The following is a 21556-nucleotide window of genomic DNA, read 5'->3' as shown; positions in this document are numbered from 1 at the left end:
ACAACTTCCGATAATTTTGATCTAAAATAGATAGCCAATGAAAAATCGCCAAATGTCAAATTTCATCATAGGTTTAAACATTTTCTCATTTCCTAAATGATTGCTTCTGGTTACACGTCTACGACAAAAGTCCACATTAATGTGCATGCTTGAAAATGGATCTCTGTATATATCCAGGAAACAGAATTTGCTTAGCAAGTTTTATAAGTTCTTGCAATGTTTTTCTGCAATAATACTTCACCTGTACATGTATACAGCTGAAAAAGATTACAATGCAAAAGGAAATTATTAGACAGGAACAGTTTTAACATCAGAAAGAAAAGGTAAGACGCGTTGAATATTCATTGTTTTATTCTTATATCTGACAAAGAGTATATTTAAGGAAATATTCATAGACTCTCTTAAAGTTTGTAGTATATACTAAACTCATCTCTTATTCTTAAATTGCAATAAATTATTGAACAAAGAATTATTTTTAAATATGTTGTCTCATAAAACTGTAACAGTAAACATTATTGAAATTCTCCAAAGTCTTTTGAATTAAGTAAAAGCTCAATCTACAAGTTTACCAAAGAATTAAATATATGTACCGATTCAATTATGCTCGTATTTTGTTTTTGTTTTTATCATTTATCCCTCGAGTAAATTAAGATTTCGCGGTGTTTTCTATTGATATTCATCCTTTGTAGGTGCTTAGGCAATTACAAAATATACCAAGTATTGTGATAAGCAGATTTTGATGTAGAAAGTACCTAGTATCGAAATGCATTCAAATCATACAATGACATAGGGAGAAACAAGTTTGATCCAAAAATGCGTCCTTTTGCGCAATATCTTTTTTCCCAATGCTAGTATGTTTTTCCAAACATTGTTTTCCTGTCAAAGCTATGTTTGCGCCACATGTTTTAAAATTACATAAAATCATATGCGCCTAAAATAAAATATACGACTTCCCTCCTCCTTTTTTCCGGGCTTGGTCTAATTTACCCTGTATTTAATTTTAGTCACAAGGTTCAAAATCAGATAGGTGTTAAGCTTACTGGACTTTGATGTTAGATATTAATACCCTGTCACATCCAGTGTGTGTTTTTGTTTTTGTTATTTTTTGTTTTTTGTATCGATCTGATGAGTTGAGCAATTTTCAGTTTTTTTGTTTTTTTTTATAGTTCTTATGTTGTGCTGTACTACCACTGTTCTAGGTTATGGAGTTGTTTAAGCCCTCATAAACATGTTTAATCTCTCCACATTCTTTTAGTGCCTGTCCTAAGTCAAGAGCATGTAGTTTAGTAGTTGTCATTGGTTCATGTCTGTTATATTTTTAACGTTTTTTTGTGAATTGCTTTGTTACAAATAAGGCCGTTAGTTTTCCCAATTTAATCGTACATATTTTTTTTTCATGTCAGGGCCTTTTATAGCCAAATATACGGCTTTTCTCAGTGTTGGAGGCCATGCAGCTACATTCAATTCATGTGAACTTACATGGATAGTTTGCTCTGTAAATAACTCGTTGTCATGTAACCTCGAGGTATCCAACGTTTAAGTGTCGGTGCGTATAAATGACTCTCGTCAGTGAGTGTTGTTTGTTTTATCACCTCATGTTTTGTTTGTTGTGATTATTTTACTGGAAAAAAAAATGAATGAAAAATATAATTTAAAAGTAGATGGTACAATGTAGATCCTTCATAGTTTATTATAAATTTGTTTCGTATTATTTTTCAACTCGGGGAGATTTACAGCTTGACATCGTATTGGATACTGCGTTGACCTCTAGATGTGTTTTGATTTTTTTTAAGTTGTGTCGTTGGATTGATGTCTCTTTTACGAAAAAAGGTCTCGTACCCTTTTCTACCATCAAACTGCAGTGTCAACGCTTCAACAAGTTATACAATTGCATAAGTAAACTTCATGTTCCGCATGCTACATTTATATTTTATACTTTCCTAATAATTGTTTTTAAAGTTATTCAACGCCTAGCAATGTCAATGCCTTCTTTCAGTACAATATCATGATTTCTCGTCGGTTTGTCAGATACAATATTTTCGGATAGTACTTGAAATTGATTTAAAAAATAACGTAAATATTTGAAAGAAGATATACGGAAAATCGTCCTATTTATTCTTGACGTCCAGCAGCAAATATTACAAGTGTTTACAAAACAAAAGCATACCAACGAAGACGGATATACCACTCTGCTATGTTATTCAATGAATCCTTGACTTTATTTCAACGTAATATCTCACAGTTTCAATCTGCGGGAGCATAACACCAAGACTCAGACTCTTTCCCGTATCGATCAGTTTTGTTTTTCACAGCTAATTTTAATTAAATTATTTTGAATTTGTATTTGTTTGATAAAAGCAGGGACTACGACAAATAATGGGCCTAGTATTTATATATAACATTTGAAACAAGAATGTCACGCTCTTTAGACGTTATAGAGAGGCGGGAGATACACATGGATGTACATACATTTGCTGCAAGAATGTCACGCTCTTTAGACGTTATAGAGAGGCGGGAGATACACATGGATGTACATAAAAATGAGTCCCGAATTTAACGTGGTTATTTCATTTTGTTTTTGAACCATTTGCTAGATACCGAAGACTGAGACAGGAAAATCACGAAAAGTTATACAATGTATTGCTTTTTTCACTAATAAGTCTCCATTTGCTAGTAGTACGGCCTGTATGTCTCAGAATTTACAATGTCCATCTTTAATAACACTTCAAACATTTGAACACACTATAATTTGAAACCTACGTTGTAAGTGATTCTCAGTTTGATATTATAAAATGAGTATGAACTTACTTATCGTTGGGAATACTAACAAATGAAAGATTGGAGTTTGTAAACAAATGGCACAAATACAATGCGCCCATCTTACTGAAGCAACGGACTTGTATTTAACTCCATACAGATGTATATTAACAGACTGAGTTGTTGATTAAATATGCATAATGCAAGATTTTTATTGCTCTTATATAAAGCATTCATTTTGAAATACAGTGAACCCTGTATGACTATGCGATTAAAAAATATTCAGTCAAGAGAGAAATCCAATATTGAATCTTGCCATTTACGACATGTAAGGAATTGGTATTCCATTTACTCACACAAATGACATAAACACTTATAAATCTAACTTACTTTATAAAAATCTAACTGATTTTTTAAAAACCTAGTATGTTGACCCAAATTTAAATTCATTTACGACCATATATAACGTATACTTATACAAAGATATAGATTTAACAGAAGTACGATAAATGACCATGCATTACTGATTTCATCCGATTTGTCATTAAAGAAAAAATCAAAAGGAGATGCTGAAAAAATGTATGAAAGCAACCAAATACAAAATTAATGTAGCACGCTTAAAAAAATTTGAAATGACATCAATAGATTCACAAATTGATTTATGAGTGCTGCTTGTAAATGTCCAATAGCAAACATTTCAAGCATGTTGGAGATGAGTCACATTTTTAATATAAGCTTGTAAATACTTTCAATTGGTTTAGAATAAGTCTGCAATATGTTACGGAGTTTGTGTCAGTTGTTTGAAATGCCTACTCTTGTGTTCTTATAATTTGTTGACACCTGACGAAATACTTTTTAGGTCATATGATTAACGAGCAAAAATATTCTATGACCATTATTTTTTTCGTGGTCCCAAATTCTGATCAAACAAATACAAATTCAAAATTTAAATTCACTGTAAAGAACAAGACTAATCAATCCGGGAAAAAAAGAAAAACAAACAAGTGTCTGAGATTGGTATTATGCTCCTGCAGACTGAAATTTGAGATTTTACGTTAAAATAAAGTCACGGATTCATAGAATTACAGAGCAGAATGGTAAACCAGTTTTCGTTGGAAAATGTATGTTATCGTTTTGTATACATTTGTAATATTTGCTACTGGACGTTAAGAATAAATAGGACAATCTTCTTTCAAATGTTAAGGTTATTAGTTGACTCAATTTAGAAGCACTATCCGGAAATATTGTATCCGATAAACCAAAGAGAAAGTAATTGTCCTAAAAATAAATGCATTGACATTTCAAGGCGTTTAATAACCTTCAAAAAAGTTATTAAGAAATTTGTACATGTACATACAAGTTCAATCGTGATTCAATATTTAAAATTTCCCGGTATGATTTTAACCGTCTGGAACGTTAGAAAGGGGGATCTCCTGTTGCTCCATTGAGAATAACTCGATGATAGAAAAAAAGGTACGAGACCTTTTACGTAAATGAGTCATCAATCCAACAGGTTCAAAAATCGAAAGACATTGATACTTCAATACGTAGTCCCCAATAAGAAAAACCATGCGGATAAGTATGTAATAAACTATGAAGAATCTACCATCGACACCAAATTTTGCAAATATATATACATATGTAGGACTTTAAAGTGCGATGGGGACGCAAAAATGCGATGGTCACGCTAAAGTGCGATAGTCTGCGCTAAAGTGAGATGGTTTGATACGCTTATGTGCGATGGTCTGTGCTAGTAAACGAACAACGATAAAGTCTGATGCCATGGTATGCTAAGGTGCGTTTTTCCGCGTGTGGATGCAATTATGACGCTACAAGCCGTTTGAACATACAAAAGGGACATGCCGATTGACGAGAATGTTTGTGGGGATGACGGTTTTTTTTTCACAAGACAAGAAAAGAGATACAACGATCCAAAATATTTGTTAGTCTGTGCTATAGAAGAGTTTATCATTCTGTTTTTTTGTAACCTTACATAATAAACCGAATTGTTCGGAATATAGTAATGGCGCTGAAAGACATTGATATTAGGTCCGGAAACACAGTTATTGTCCTTTTATCCTGTACGACGAATGCATGCGCAGTCTCCAGTGTGGACAGTGTGTTACTTATCAATTCTTTTTATTCCTCTTCCAAATTTATTTCCTAATGTTTAGGCCTAAAATAGCAAGTAGGGGTATGACATTACACTGTAATGAAATGTGGTCATGAATTTTAAAAATAAACTAGTGATTTGGTCCAGCGGAAAAAGTAAAAAAAATAGCATTTCGGAAGCTATGAATGATCATAAAAACATTGTAAACCTAACTATAACAATAGGTTGCCTTCGGCTGTTGTCTGCTCTTTGGTCGGGTTGTTGTCTCAATTTTATACATTTGTACCAAATAGTATTGTTGTACGCATATTCACATTACATGTATTACAACATGTCGATATCAATATTTTGCCATTGCAAAATATCACTTTTTGTGACTCAAATGACTACGTTCCACTAAATTAAATGTACGATATGTATTGATTAATATTTTAGTAAGTATACTTATATTTATTTGTACTTTGTTTTTTTTTTATTTTGGAAATACAATTGAGAATGAAAACGGGGATTTTTTTAAAGAGACAGAAACCCGACCAAAGAGCATACAAAAGCCGTAGGCCACCAATGGGTCTTTAATGCAGCTTGGAGGCGTGTAGCTGGCCACTATAAACAAAAATATATACTAGTTCAGGGATAATGGACGTCATACTAAACTCCAAAATATACACAAGAAACTAAAACTAAAATCACACACACTAATAAATAATAGGCCAGAGGTTCCTGAATTGGGACAGGCGTAAAAATGTGTCGGGGCTACACATGTTATTTGTAAGATTCATCGCTTCCCTTATACATATACCTCTAGCCAGTGTAGAAAAAACAAACAAACATAAAACAATACGCACATTAAAACTCAGAAGAAATCCGATCCCGATGTCAGTGTAGGTATACCACAGCCCTCACGGACTCTGTCGAGTGCAGGCGCCCACTGTGGAACCTCAACAACATGACAATCATACATAAATTAAGAAAGACTTCTAGCAGTTACATTTTTTAATGACATACCAGCTCCTGACAAAACTTAAAATGATTGAAAGATTACATGCTCATCATGTATGAATACCCTGCCACGTTCGGTGTTTTGCTTTTGTTAAAAAAAAAAATATTTTGTATCCATACGACGAGTTAAACTTTTTTCAACTGATTTCTATAGTTTTTTCTTTGTTGTACTATCAAAGGTCAGGGGGAGGGTTTGCGCCTCCAAACATGTTTGTTTTTAGTGTGCTATTCTTAAGTCAGGAGCATGCAGTTTATGTGTTGTCGTTAGTTTATGTCTGTCATATTTGTTATGTAAATTGTTTTGTCATAAATTAGGCCGTTCGTTTTCTCAATTGAAAAGTTTCATGTTTTTTTTTATGTCAGATCCTTTGATAGATGGATATACGGTATGTATTTTTCATTGTTGAAGGCCGTTTATTAATTTTCACATTCAGCATCATTTGAACTTTCGTACCTCGTGGATAATCGTACTCTCCTACACATTTAAACTCTATGTTCCAAATTTGACATCGTTTTTGTTTTGCTAAATTCAGATAGTTATTTTTGTTTACGATTTGCTATGTTGTGCTTTGTATACTGCTGTTTGTTTTTTCTTCAGTTTTGTTTTTCTGGAATGACATTATCATTTTTTATTCCGACTTGTTAGTGTGAATTTCCCTTTCATGTCTTCCGCCTTTCATTAAGACAAAACAATGTCAAGGTTCAATAAAAACAGACAATGTTAGTTACGGTGGAGGTTTCACGCCAATTTTTAACTAATGAGTATAGTCTAAGCATTATACCTTTCCCGTTAAAACATTTTAGTGATCATGCAATATTCTTTCAATTGGTGTTTCATGGAATATATTTGCACAAAATTTTAGGCGGTTTGTTTATGTGTGTTACTATCATATGTTTTGTAACGTTTGTAACTACCGGTTGAATTCAAGATGGTATTAGAAGGGTATTGCCCATCGTTGACGCACTGCTCCTTTTGTATGAGTACGACGTTCTTTCTGATACAATGCACTTGTAAAATGTCTTTCCCAATATTTCCGTATGTTCTATACTACTTATAAAATCCTGTTATGTATACAATTCCTTTTGTCTACACTGAAGTCTCTTAATCTTACGTATTTCTTTTTACAGAGGGTGCTCGACTATGAATACAGTTCTAATTTGATCATCATTAAAACAAAAATAGAAAAATAAATTTAATTATTGAATATGCTTGATTAAGCGCTAGTTTCATTGATTACTTTGTTGTTTACGAAATATACAATGTGTCACTTCAATTTCAAATAATTTCCTCATAATGGTTATATTGGGGAAATTGTGTTTAAACGATGGTCACCATATCTTTATACATACACGAAGGTTTCTTCCAACGACTGGGTTTTGGTCATGTATGGTATATCATGATATTTTGAGTTTTCTGAGAGTTGGTTAATGTGTACACATAGCTTACCTTGAAAAAAAAAACAAGTACTGCACTAATTGTCGAGAGCAACGGCTTTCAAAATATATATCATATGCCATCAATGCTTAAGGGTTTTAGATGTTGCATCAGTAATGAAGAAAATCAAATTAAGTTGACAATACTTACACCGCCAATGTCTTTTTCATTCGTATACAAGAAGTCTACTTGGTTTCATAGGACCTTTCATTAAAATGTCAGAAAGTGTTTGGTCATAATATTATGTATGAAAGGAGTTATAAAAAAGATGCCACATGCAATTTGTGAATGAAAACTTACTGTATCATACAAACATATTTATCAGACATGCATATGTAACTGATAAGGTTGATAATAGCCCAGAAACGTGTAATACACATGGCATGTGCAGGACGGTTTCAACAGATGTTGAGGTTTCTAGATTAATAATTATATATACCTAAGATGCAATATTATAGATGAATCATATCTTGCTTTAATTGTTTTTGTCATCTAATATGTACAATTCAAGTATACATTTGGTATATGTAGGTCGTGAAAATATTTCATTTTGAAACAAACTAAAACTAGTTTTCTGTAGGTGAGAGTACTCTTGATATCTAATATGTTTTTATAAGTACCCGGCCACGTCCACTTGTACTTTTGTCCATCTGATGAGTTAAGCCTTTTTCAACTGATTTGTATAGTTCGTTCTTATGTTGTACTGTTATACCACTGTCCCAGGTATGGGGGAGGGTTGGGATCCCGCTAACATGTTTAATCCCGCCACATTATTTATGTATGTGCCTGTCCCAAATCAGGAGCCTGTAATTTAGTGGTTGTCGTTTGTTTATGTGTTACATATTTGTTTTTCGTTCATTTTTTTACATAAATAAGGCCGTTAGTTTTCTCGTTTGAATTGTTTTACATTGTCTTATCGGGGCCTATTATAGCTGACTATGCGGTATGGGCTTTGCTCATTGTTGAAGGCCGTACGGTGACCTATAGTTGTTAATGTCTGTGTCATTTTGGTCTTTTGTGGATAGTTGTTTCATTGGCAATCATACCACATCTTCTTTTTTATATTTTGTATTTGTTTTTGTGTGTTGTATCAGTCTGATCATAATAAAGGATCAAGCCCTTTTTACTGGTTTTTAATGTTTGATCTTATATTTTGTCGTAATAGCACAAGCTATTTAGGGGGGGGGGGGTGTTCACGATTACAAGTATATGTCCGTTCGAAGTCAGGAGCTTGTAATGTAGTGGTTGTTGTTTGTATCCGTTTATCAAATTTAATTTGTTTCTACATAAATGAGCGAGTTAGTTTTCACAATTGAATTATTTTACTGTTAGTAATGCTGAGACATTTTATAAGTTGTGTGAGTCTTTCACGTTGTTGGAAGCCGATCATTATATCGTATCTTTATATTCTTTACATGCCCATTTGTATCATTAGATTAAGAACAAATGGGTTATAGTATTTTAGTAAGATTCACTATGAGAGAGAAAAAAATGGTTGTTGCTTTCGAGATTGGAAAGAACAACAAACAATGTACAGAATATAAGAAAAACAAAGAATCTAAACTTTTCATTATTTGCTCTTTCCATGGTATTTTCTGGTCGAAAAGTAAGTACACATGTATTATCAGAAGACAGATAAACACGAACAACAACAAGCAAAAGTGTTGTGGTGAAAACATCAGTTGTCGAACACATTGTGACTTTTAATTTGTCTGGGTACAGGAAACATTAAATAAATACGGTTTGTTAGCTTATTTTAATTTCCTGTTCGATTCCGTATTTGAATTTACACCTGCCCTCAATTTTAATATAGTATATTCCATTTTCTTTCTTTCTCATTTCCTTCGGAATTTCTTCAAAAATAATTGTTCTCATATTCAATGTACATGTATACATGCTTTGTTGCTTTTGGTTGTAAAAGGTTCCTTTGACTATACCTTTCACTGCCACCCATGTTACAAAAGAAAATTCGCTTTGTCTTTCTTTTATTTGCATCGATGCCGTAATGGTGGATGTTGCTGGAACTCTTAGACAACCTTCAGCAACCCATGTAAGCGATTTTTCCTCAGAGTTTTCAATTGCATTTTCTAGCGAGAATCCTTTCGAATATCCAACAGCAGCATTTGCAATATCGCCTGGTGCTGAAAGAGATAATCCAACATCGAAACCCATTGTGTATCCTTTAGTTAAAGAACTTTTACAAGACGACGACGTTTGTCTTTCTGCTCTCAATGTATGCTGTTGTTCGACATTGCTTTTGTTTTCAAAGACAGTTTTGAAAATAATATGAGTTGCGTCTGCATCCTTTCCACCAACGTTGAAATCCTCGAAGATAGGTTCGTCAGGAATGAATTTAACACGAGACCAATCTAGCACCAAATCAAGTTTTTCTTTTTTTCGGGGCAAGCATCTTCGTGTATGTTCTTGGTACAAAGCCCATGCTCGCTTTTTTACTAGTTTATCTAAATCTAATATATTCTTGTCTGTTTGACGCAAATCCTAGAAAGAAAAAAAAGGTATTGTTGTTTAAGATTATAATATGTCTACAAATCTATCTCTTATTTAATTGCCCTTAACATACCTTGTTAAACATCTTAAATCGTATTCTCTGTACATTTACATCAAATATGAATCGTTTTTGGCTTTGTACTTATATTTGTGTGTTCTTTTACTGGTATCCAGACTCCTTAACATGAAAATGTACAATCGGAGCTAATGGAATACTGTTTTTGATTGTTAATTGTTTTTAAGAATCGGTTGCATCCTTAATTTTGAATTCGTTTGCTGGGATTGCATGCATAACGTTAATAATAATTTCCAATTCAAACTATAAGTCTCATGTTCTCTCATCAAATATATAGTTCTCGGGTTTAAATGAACACATGAAGTTAAGTGAGCCGGATACACGATGTTGATGACGTATTATGCAGTGATGCTTATCAGATAAAATGAACTGTGTTGGTTTCTTGAAGATATGTATGTAAACTATTGTCAGAGTAAAATCATTTTATTTTTCTCTTGTCAAAAATTAAGAGGTCCCAAAGTATGCGACCTGTTATACTTAGGTATTTATTTATCAGGAAATGATTGAATACACATATCGTTAAACAAAACCTAAACATTCATTTATTTGAAAAAGAAGGTTGTCTGTTGCAATGACAAAGATATTATGAACATTAAATTCTTTATTTACTTTTCATGTACCCTACGCATTGCCTTTTCCATCATTTTTGAGAAACCTAAAATTTAATCTTTGAATTCAATATATTGTTATGTTATATAGTCGAATTCATATGCCACGTGCTGGTTTCGAAAATGTTGACAGGCTAGTGATACAGTAGTTGAACCATCCAACCACCGAGGTCTCTTTTTGGCAATGTAAACACCTGGAGATATAGTTCTCTTTTTAAAGAGAGCATTCTTAAATTCATTTATTTACTGTTGGTGTAGGGTTATTAAGCTTATATCTAAGTTATCACTATCTATATTCAAAAGAATGAGATTTAATAATAATAAAGAAAACAACATTTTATTATCTATATTACAGGACACTGTACCAGTTGGGGAATGTACAAAATAAGTGGCAGCTAGTAGGGAATAACAAAAGATGAAAAGAAAGCTAATCGTAAGTAATCAAACAAAAAAGAAGCCGTAGACTGAAATCATACTTAATATCAAATGACACAGTATATACATTTATATAAATGTTTCCGAATTGCAACGGATTTGTTGGTGTTTTGTTTTGATTTTCTCTAACACTGGTCAGTTTAAGTTTTCCGTGACTGTGAGGAATTTGTATGATTTATTTTTGTACTATTCAGTATAAGTTCTGTTTTATTGTCTGCATAATTGTTGTCGAAGGTACAAGGCTTATATTTTAATACGCCAGTCGCGCGTTTCGTCTACATAAGACTCAACAGTGACGATCTGTTCAAAACAGTTATAAAGGCAAACAAGTAAACAGTTTAAGAGTATTTAGGATCTAATATTCTTAATAATTGTTCCAAATACGACTGAGGTTATCTATGCATGGAATAAAGACACATTGAGAGTCGCGTTTCATTTTAATTGACCCCTGCTTATCATTCCCTTATCTTTACGAATTTAGCTACTAGTATTCATAGTCCATGTACAACAGTTACTGGTACATTGGTAAATTCTGTCATATTAACATGTTGCATTTTGTTTGTATAACAGTCAATCACCCAGGTAACACATAAAAAAAATAACTATTGACTCTTCCTATGGTATCTTTTGCTCCTCTTTTGTAATCGAACCATATAATAATATGCATAATATATCTTTATCGCTTGGCAGATAATATGAATGTTTGTGGATAATAAATAAAAACATTTCTCCCCTGTAACATATCAAGTAAGCCCTGTTTGTGAAAACATTTTTGGAATTTGTGGCCCTCAATGCTCTTCATTTTTGTACTTTAGTTTGCCTTTTTTGGAGTCGAACTTTATTGATGAGTCTTTCGTTGACTGAATGCATGTCTAGCACAAGCAATATTATAAACCTTATATCTTTGATGAGTTGATTTGACCTATTTAAAAAGTCTTTTTTTATTTATCTCATTGAAATGTATCCCACATATCCTTTTTTTCATACAACTTACATCGTCTTCAATGAAGTCATTACAGCAGCAACAGCAGATGACCGAACCCATTTATAAGTTGCTATCTTATTGGATTATACGTGCTTGTCATCCTGAAAAATTATAAAAATGAAGTGTTGTAGTTAAACCAATACTTAAAGATTTTTAGCCCAGTATATTATCATTCTCACAGCACTAATTGCTTTGATTTTATAAAGAATTGTTTTCCCTGCATCTCACATAGTTCTTTTTTTATTGATTTTCACATCTTTCAAGCAGGGTTCAGGTTCTTTAGTTTTGTAGATTTTCCAATTAGTCATACAGACATTGAACATATCCAAATTTCACAATATATCCACTTGATCCAAAGAATCTTTAGACCTTAAAGGTGTCAATCTGACTAAATTTACCACAAATACACTATCTTAAGTTGTTAATATCAAGTATTTTTAATCTAGTTTTTCATTGTTTTTAAAATATGGCATAGACAAAGAAGGAGGGGCTTTCCCAGCCTTCAGTCCTGGGTTTAGAGTGTTGAGGGTTCATATTATATCCATTGCTTTAAGTAAACTTTTTCCTATCTGTATTACTTTTAAACGTGGAAGAATATACGAAGACAGCTAAATTAACGACAGGTACTACATATGGAGCAGGATCTACTTATTCTACCGGGGCACATGCGATCACCCTCAGTCTTTGGTGGGTTCATTTGTCTCTATCTTTGGTGGGGTTCATTTGTCTCAATCTTTGGTAGGGTTCATTTGTCTCTATCTTTGGTGGGGTTCATTTGTTTCAATCTTTGATGGGGTTCATTTGTCTCAGTCTTTGGTGGGATTCATTTGTCTCAATCTTTGGCGGGGTTCATTTGTTTCAATCTTTGATGGGGTTCATTTGTCTCAGTCTTTGGTGGGGTTCATTTGTCTCAATCTTTAATTTGGTGGTGTTCATTTGTCTCAATCTTTGGTGGGGTTCATTTGTCTCAGTCTTAAGTGTTTGTATATTGTATATCATTTGCTGTTGTTTGCCTGTTGGTCTCATGCTTTGTTTTTATCCTTGGCCTTGTTTTATTTTCGACATATGATCTTGAATGTCCCTTTGATAGCTTTCGCCTCTCTTTTAACATCAAAACAGAGGCGAAAGATACCAGAAGGACAATGACAAAATAATAAATTTGTCTGCATCTCACAGAGGTTTTTGTTGATTTTGGAAATGATTTAAATGAAGAAAGTTTCCATACCTTTCAAGCAAGGAAATCAAATTTCATAGTTTTTTGCATTTTTAACTTAACAAAGGTAATCACTTCTTCAGACTAAATTGACCTCAGTTACATTAAGCTTTTCTGTTTAAGCCATTCCCTCCCCCCTTATTTCATTTTTAAACCAGAAACACGTGTAATACACACCATGTACTCTGCACACGGTTTCCGTACATACTTTGAATGACATAATTATTTAATTTTATATCTCCTTGTGTGACACCAAACGCGCTATTCTACGTCGGAGTTAATGTAAATCTGATCATGTGTCTGTCAGGGTAAGGAATCGGTCCCAATTTTAAAAATCTTTCAATTCTTTATGGGTTGAATTTAGTTAGATAAATAAAATTGCATAATAGAAAAGAAAAATCAGGTTCTTAACTTTGATTTTTGCCTAGTGTGATTCTTTGTTACATGTTTTGTTTTTGTTTTATAGTGAAAAAGATGATAACACAATGTTGACTACTGAACCCCTATTTTGACATAACCTATTGTGTCTGTTTGTTTTGTTTACTCATCGTTGTCAATATAATGAATTTGATGCATCTTTCATACAATTGAGAGGTTTAGCTAGCTATGAAACCAGGTTCAATCTAATATTTAAAAAAATGCCTGTTCAAAGTCAGGAACATGACAGTTGGTTTTTTTTTATGTGTTTAAGCTTTTGATATGCAATTTGATTTGGGGCTTTCCTTTTTGAATTTCTCTCGAAGTTCAGTCTTTTTGTGATTTACTTCTTTCATACGTAACCCTCAATTATGTGTTATAGAAACTAGTGGCGAACATCTCCAAAATTTTAAGTCTAAAACTTTCAATTTCATTGAACATAGTTTACAGCGGTTTTAAATGTATTTCTAATACTAACATCTTAATCGTAACATTAGTTTGTGATTCGTATTCAATCTTTCGATATGTCTCGAAGTGTGTGTTGCTGATAATTATTTTTAAAGAAGATATATTGATTATGCAGGTATTTGTGAACTACATTGATCTTCTTAAGAACGTACTTGTACAACACTGTAATGGTACTATATTCCAATTTGCTAAACATTCAAACGAAGATACGATTAAAATGACTTCTAGTTCGTATTAAATATTCTATAACCAAATTGAGATAGTTGTGAATACTACATGAATTTGGTCCTCTCCACGAGGTCTCGCAATTATGATATCAACCAAAAGGTGAATTCTAAGGGTAAAACATCCACAGTTCTTATTAGACAATGAAATGTTTTGAACAATTTAAAACTTTTTATATAATCTAAACATTAACATTGCAGGTTCGAAAGATTTCATCACTCTTATAAACGCTTTTGGATTCTATGATTAACATATGTTTTTTGCATGAGCACTCTACTAACTAAGAGTAGGAAATATTAAGAATATAATTAATGGAATGCTTATGAGTGTGTTTATTTTATTTATTGAATGTTGTTACCTATTGTATAAGGCAAATGTTTACCATCCAAGCGAGGCAACACGTGTCTGCGTATGAAAACATCTAGACGAACCAAACAAACGGTAAGGGTCCAGGTGATCATTTTTTTCTTTTTCATTTGTAATACTAGACACGACCCTTTATTTTATAGTTTCAGTAGGAATCTTGGTTAAAGTTTATCGAAATAATTTCAATATCGAGTTTTTATAACATTGTATAAATTGAGTATATTTACTCGCCTTATCATCATATATCAAGTGAACATATCGCGTTATTCAAATTTGTTTTCAGAGATAAATGATTGTAATCTGAAATATTTTGTCAGTCTCTTAAATAAATTTAATATAACGTTTTGATAATGTTTAACATATTTTTGTTTACTTTAATCACTTCCGCGTTTTATTTTTGTATAGATGTACCTAGTCGTCAAATTTTAGATTGATGATTTTCCTTTTGATATTGAGAGACGTGATCTATCATATTGTAATTTCAAAAAACGGTTTCATTGTTATTTAAGTTTTATAGGTATTAGGTTACCGAGCAAATTTGGTTATATAAAATGTTCAATTATTAAAAATAAAGTAACTAAAATAACATACAACCAACATATACAATTAATCATATTGCATTTCATCATAACGAGGAATTCTTCAATACAAATTACCATAACAATCAATAAATATTACTTGCTGAGTCATAACATTGATCTAATACTACAAGCTGCACTATTTTACTTACAGTTTAAGCTAGGATTTTACATGTTTAAGGTCGTCTGTTGATAATAAGGTTTGCGCATGTGTATGGTTAATTTGCATAAATTAAATTGAAGTAGTGAACTGCTATGTTTCTGCAGGATATAACTTGAAGCAGAAAAAGTTATTGGAAATCAATTGGAATTCTAGAATACAGTGTATATTACGTAACATAGTTTTAGGAATATATTGTTTCACACAACGTATAATATTGCTGATCGAATAAAACCATTAAATCCAGATAAAGATATCGATTAAATATCTCTATAGATATGTTTATAAATATTACAGTATCATATGGTTTGGACATGTCTATTTAAAAGACAAATATTCTTTGTTGTTCTTGAATCTTTTTAAAGTTTATGATTAGAATATATTTTTAACCACTGCATAACGACATAAATATTTACAAGTTTATTACTTCCTAGTTACATGACATAAATCGTATTTTACTTTGTAATATTTTATTTACTATAATAAGTAGAGAGCTTTATACTTATCACCAATCTTATACACAAATATTTCAGACGCCAAAAAACGAAGTACCTATTGGCGTACACAATTATAGATCTTTACAAAATTGCGATTCTAGCAAACTTCATAAGCAATTCGTCCTATCTCACAAGCGTAATTAGACGGGTGATTCCTTCCAACATAGCAGTCTGAATGTTAACAAATACTATATTCGATAATTGTGAAGACTAGAAATAAACGTCTGAACTCAGTTTTAGTATGAAAACAAAGTTCTTAGATACAATATGACTAACTTCGTTTCGGACTCAAATAGCTAGAACTTGTTTATTGTTGAAATTTGAACTGACGTAAATATACCAACCAAAACTGTCTGCAGTTAAATTGACCCTTGTAGATGAGTCTTATTTTTTGAAACAATGTAAAAATATTTAAAAAAATAGAAAAAGTATTTTAGTAACTATACTTTGGCATGCAACAAATGGCATTTTCATATGACGAAATGGTATGCAGCATATTTCAAGGGTGTGTTGGGCAATAGGGAAAGGGAATTTTTATATCTGTATACATCTTGCATATTTATAGAATTGACCTCTCATCGATTTAAACAGCAGTTGTAAATGTGTATGTTATTCTCAGTTAAAGAGTTATACACGTAAACAAGTCTCCTTCCGCCCATGTATCCCAAACTATGTTTTAAGAATAAAATAAATGTTTGTTAGAAAACATCCCTTATATGATTTAAATTCTTTTGATTACTTAACCGTGTGTCTTTACCCACAACAAAAAATAAATGCACACCTTAAGTCTACAGAAATAACTTGAATAAACAAAGCACTGGAAAAAAGAATAAAGCAATATTGAAAATTAAATGGAAAAATTATTGTTATGACTATACTTTTGACTGACAACTATTATATGGGATGATGCAGCGAATCATAGTTCTAGTTATATTCAGTTTATGTTAAAAAAAAATAATGTCAGAGTGTTCTGAATAAAACTTCTACCTATATTCGTGAGATAAGCCGATCTTCTTCCGTCGCCATGTGTATAATATTCCATTTTAAGGCAGAAATAATTTTATGGTCGAACGCATCCATAATGACATATTAAGTTAAATTTGAGTCGTTTACAGACTACGTAACATACTATTGTCCCAAATTCCACTTTCTAGGGATACACATATTTTCATGTTAGCAAACATCCCTTATTTCTTATGATTGATTATAATCTTAATCATTTACAGATAATGTTACTTTAAATTGACACAAGCCACAAAAAGAGAGTGAATATACACGAAAACTGAAATAAACAGAGCACTGACAAATATGAATGAAATAATGTTCAAAATTGGTGCAAACGCGAAAAAATATAATAATAACTATACTTTCGCCTGGAATACATGAACTGATAACATAATTTTAATAAAGGACACCGTAACATCATATTTTTACCCCCGTGCGTAACTAGACAATTTATTAAGTTAATCATAAGAAAAATCTAAACAAAACTCCTTTTATTTAAGAGTTTTGGAAACATTTTTCTTAATTGAAAAGCCTCTTAGCCAACAAATAATTCTCACAAATGATATTTTTGAAGTATCAAAAACATGTAAAAATTGGTCTGAAATAATATATATATATCGGCATGTTATTATGTCTCAATTTAACCTCAAAACCATAGTAACTTACTTTGACACCCTTATCAAATAAAAAGACGTAAGCTCGCTCACAAATAGATTGACTAAATTGTTATTATCAAATGAATATATCGTTCATGTTTCTTAATTTTTTCATTTTTTTAAAATTTAATTTGAAAACTAACCATGCCAACATATACAGATAACATTCTTATTCATACACATATTTATCGATTAACAATTACACAATGTATACATGTATACATAAATATATCCATGTCCTTGTGAAAAAGGTATCGTACTACATTTTGTACATTTTACAATGTATTGTAATGCAGTCATTTAATATTGCACTAGTACCTTTAAATATTCCGTTTAAGAAAAGACACCCGTAGTATCAGTTTTCAATTTTAAATGTTAAATTGTAAATTGTAAATTAACATGTTAACCAGTCGATGAATGCATTTAAATAAATTGATGTTCCGAAACGATAATATCTGTATTTATTTTGAAGAGGTTTGACAAATTATATGTTAATGTTGAAGTGTCAAAGGGGATGTTTGCTAAATAAAGAAAAGACACACTTCATTGTATACATATCTTTCCCATTCAAGTGGGCATTATAGTGAAATAATATATTCAATAATAAGAAGTTAACGAAGATCGTTTGATAAAACATACTTACAACTTAATAAAATGTATATATTCATGATAGTTTAAAATTTTAAAAAGTCCCAATAATGTATTGCTCGTATTTTTCTTATGTTTGTTTGTGTGTGTATTATTTTCTTTTAGTCTTGACAAGTGTGATAACTGGTCGTCGGCTGTTTTATATTTGATATGTATTCTTAAATATAGAATAGATTTGTTTGAAAACGAAACAGAAATGCACATGTGTATATTTTTTTCAAAATAGAAGCTAAATATTCTTTTTTTTTAAACGAATCGGTACATGTTTGCGGTGTGATATTTACTATTCTGTGATTCGATGAAATAGGAGAACTAAAATTGAACTGGAAATGAAAATTATATTTATAATGACACGTTTGAACATAAAATACATATACTACTCTCTGCTAAACGAAAGGCAGGAATGTTTCATTGTTCTATTGTATACGATTAAAAAAGCATTTTAAATGTAAGGACACTATTTGACATTTAAATTCTATATTAGTGGATAGAATGTTTGCAATTGTATTGATTTTCGAAAAACTCTTCGATCAAATATCTTCTACCTATATATTTTTGTAGACTAAACTTTTAGATTGAAAAGAAGATATGTTAGCTGTTGTGAGTTATGAATAGTGATATAATCTGAAGGGGTTTGTAATTATGAAGGCCAAAGTATACTAGAAACGTAATATAGACATGATAAATGAGTAGATAATTTTACTTGAATAGTTTTTCAAAATTTTGTTTTTCATACCAAGAATGATTTGAAAACAAACCTTGATATTTGTCTGTCATGAACGTGTTCTTAAATGGTATGGTATCGAAACAAGATCGAATGCGCTAAGGAACACGTGTTATTGTGCATAAAGATTTACAAATAGTCTTAAAAACAGTAAACGGCATCAAGTTTAATGCACATATTTTGTTAATTTTTTGTTTACAAAACCAGATTAAGAATCAGGGCTACAAGGTATACACGAGAAAGACGCCATCCCTAATTTCAAATGATATTTAAAGTTATATGACCAAGAAAAAATTCTCATGACAACACTAAGTTACATGGGAAAAAACTTCGCCAAGACTTACAGTCTACCAGTAATATTACCTACCGACCGGTCCATCAAAAATGTATTCGAACCAGTCCGAAGTATATGTTTTCGGCAGTTTTTACACAATACTGAACTGTACTAGACAAAATATGAACAGGACACGACCAACTTGTATATGTACACAAGTAAAAAATCAATAATAACGAACTCCAATAATTCAGGATATTTCAAATGTAGCACGATTGTCAGTGAAACAACAAGTAAACGAATATAATCTTCAGCATATTTAAACAACTCAGGAATATAGCCTTTGACAACTAAAAATACAGTATATTTGATTAAACTTTATAAGCTATAGTTTTTAAGAATAATTATTTATATTAATATAAGGGTCAATGATATTTTAGTGCTGAAAAGTACAAGAGAGGATGTGATATCGATCAAGTAAGTGGATACAAGTGAGAGGCTTAGCTAGCTATAAAACCAGGTTTAATATCCCCTATTTTCTACATAAGTAAATACATGTACCAGGTCAGGAATATGACAGTTGTTTTCCATTCGTTTGATTTGAGTGAGCTTTTGATTTTGCCATTTGCTATGAAGGGACTTTCTGATTTGAGTTTTTCTTGAAGTTCGGTATTTTTGTTATTTTAATTTTTTCAGACTATTACACAATATTGTAATTTACTTTACACTAAAAATGATAACTCAGATTTTTCCAATTTTTTAAAACTTTTTGTGTTTTCTAAATGTCTCTAAAGGTTATTTTACCATTCCGTACCAGTTTTGAATCTATCGTTCACATACTGAAGAATCTCTACAAGTACTGATGGAATGTCTGCATATTTAGAGGTGACGTATATCTATTTCACCTGTCTAAAACAACGTGATATCAACTTGTATCAACTAACCACATAATTGACTCAAATGCAGGCCAATTACGCCTTACCATTAGCCTTTCAAAACACACGAATACTAAGAGTTAGGGCGGTTTCGGATAAAGATTTTTCATAGTTGGAACGTGTTTGTGCATAGATATCACTCTGAGATGTTTATTTCATTTTTAGCATAATTTATTTACTTCATTACCTACTATAATGACAATGACTCTTTCTCTTTATCTCTCTCTCTCTCTCTCTCTCTCTCTCTCTCTCTCTATATATATATATATATATATCGTTCGAGAACTCAAACTCGAATTTATATTATTGTGACATATATTACTGTAGATTAATCGATACAATGATCAACATGACTTGATTGTGTTTACAACTGAGAATGTAAAAATGTTTTCAACATTATTGTTATTTTCTTAATTTCCTATTTCATTATATTTCAGGTTGCATATGAACACATGAGTACCAGCAATACAAGTAATATCGACCACACTTTAAACATTATTGCTGATTTGACAGGATCTACAAACTGCAAAAGCATTAAGTCAAAGACAAATGCAAAACATTTATACATTGGATTGTAACGAATGTGATTTCCTCGAGAGTTCTTTATCATGAAATCCAATAATATTTGACTAAAACAAAATTATTAGAAACTAGTTTAAATTTTATTTATTAGATATTTTACAGCCAAAAGCCATCTTGGTATTTTTGGAATAACTATTGCTAAAGATATAAGATACTAATGCTTCTCTACATTAAATATGATATTTCTAATTTCTGTTGATTTCATACATTTTTATTTCAATTTAATTTACTCACATGTTTGCTTATTTGATATCATTTCATTAAGACTTTTAAATCCGTATTTGACAAACCATATATATCCAAATGATAAAGACTATCAGAACACACATGAATATTCCAAATCATTTTCAAACAACAATCATTTACAGAAAACTTTTTTTTAACATCAATTCAATTCCTATCCAAGTATACAAATCTAAAACGTTCCATTGATCACTTACCAGAGTTTAACTTGATTTACAAAGTTATACCATTGGCTAATACTAATCACATGATATTGAAATACGTTCATACTATGGTAGGAAGCAGAGACATTTTTAATAAACCTTTCACTGTTACACAATGTACAACCCAGAAAGAGGTTAGACGAGGGTCGTCGAATGGATAAGATCTACAAATATAGGCAATTGATCATATACTATCTTCAACGATATACAAGTTTCCATACCGTATGAGAAGCTGTACAACCTCTACAGACTAGGCAGATTAACAATATATAGAACAGAATTACCTGATAGATTGTACATGTTGTGCCACATGTAGAGCAGGATCTGCTTACCCTTCCGGAGCACCTGAGATCTACCCTACTTTTTGGTGGGGTTTGTGTTGTTTATTCTTTAGTTTTCTATGTTGTGTCATGTGTACTATTGTTTGACTGTTTGTCCTTTTCATT

At 31.5% G+C, this 21556-nt stretch overlaps 2 long non-coding RNA genes across 4 annotated transcripts; one reads left to right on the top strand and one right to left on the bottom strand.

The window, feature by feature from the left end:
- The first annotated feature begins 109 nt into the window (after positions 1–109).
- LOC139481811 (uncharacterized) lies at positions 110–20857 on the top strand. Its single transcript, XR_011654697.1, has 3 exons — positions 110–323; positions 10852–10929; positions 18711–20857. It is a non-coding gene; the product is annotated as an uncharacterized lncRNA (long non-coding RNA).
- Positions 8853–21142, bottom strand: LOC139481809 (uncharacterized). 3 transcript variants are annotated; one of them, XR_011654696.1, is made up of 3 exons: positions 21105–21142; positions 11926–12017; positions 8853–9803 (listed from the first exon to the last, which is right to left on the bottom strand). It is a non-coding gene; the product is annotated as an uncharacterized lncRNA (long non-coding RNA). The 3 variants fall into 3 exon arrangements; XR_011654694.1 differs by having other exon boundaries at positions 20899–21117; XR_011654695.1 differs by lacking the exon at positions 21105–21142 and adding an exon at positions 15336–15519.
- Positions 21143–21556: the final 414 nt, after the last annotated feature.

Source organism: Mytilus edulis, chromosome 7 (assembly GCF_963676685.1).
Source record: "Mytilus edulis chromosome 7, xbMytEdul2.2, whole genome shotgun sequence".
NCBI classification, from domain to species: Eukaryota; Metazoa; Mollusca; class Bivalvia; order Mytilida; family Mytilidae; genus Mytilus; species Mytilus edulis.
Note: the sequence above shows the minus strand (reverse complement) of the source record. Positions and strands in the feature narration are given on the sequence as shown.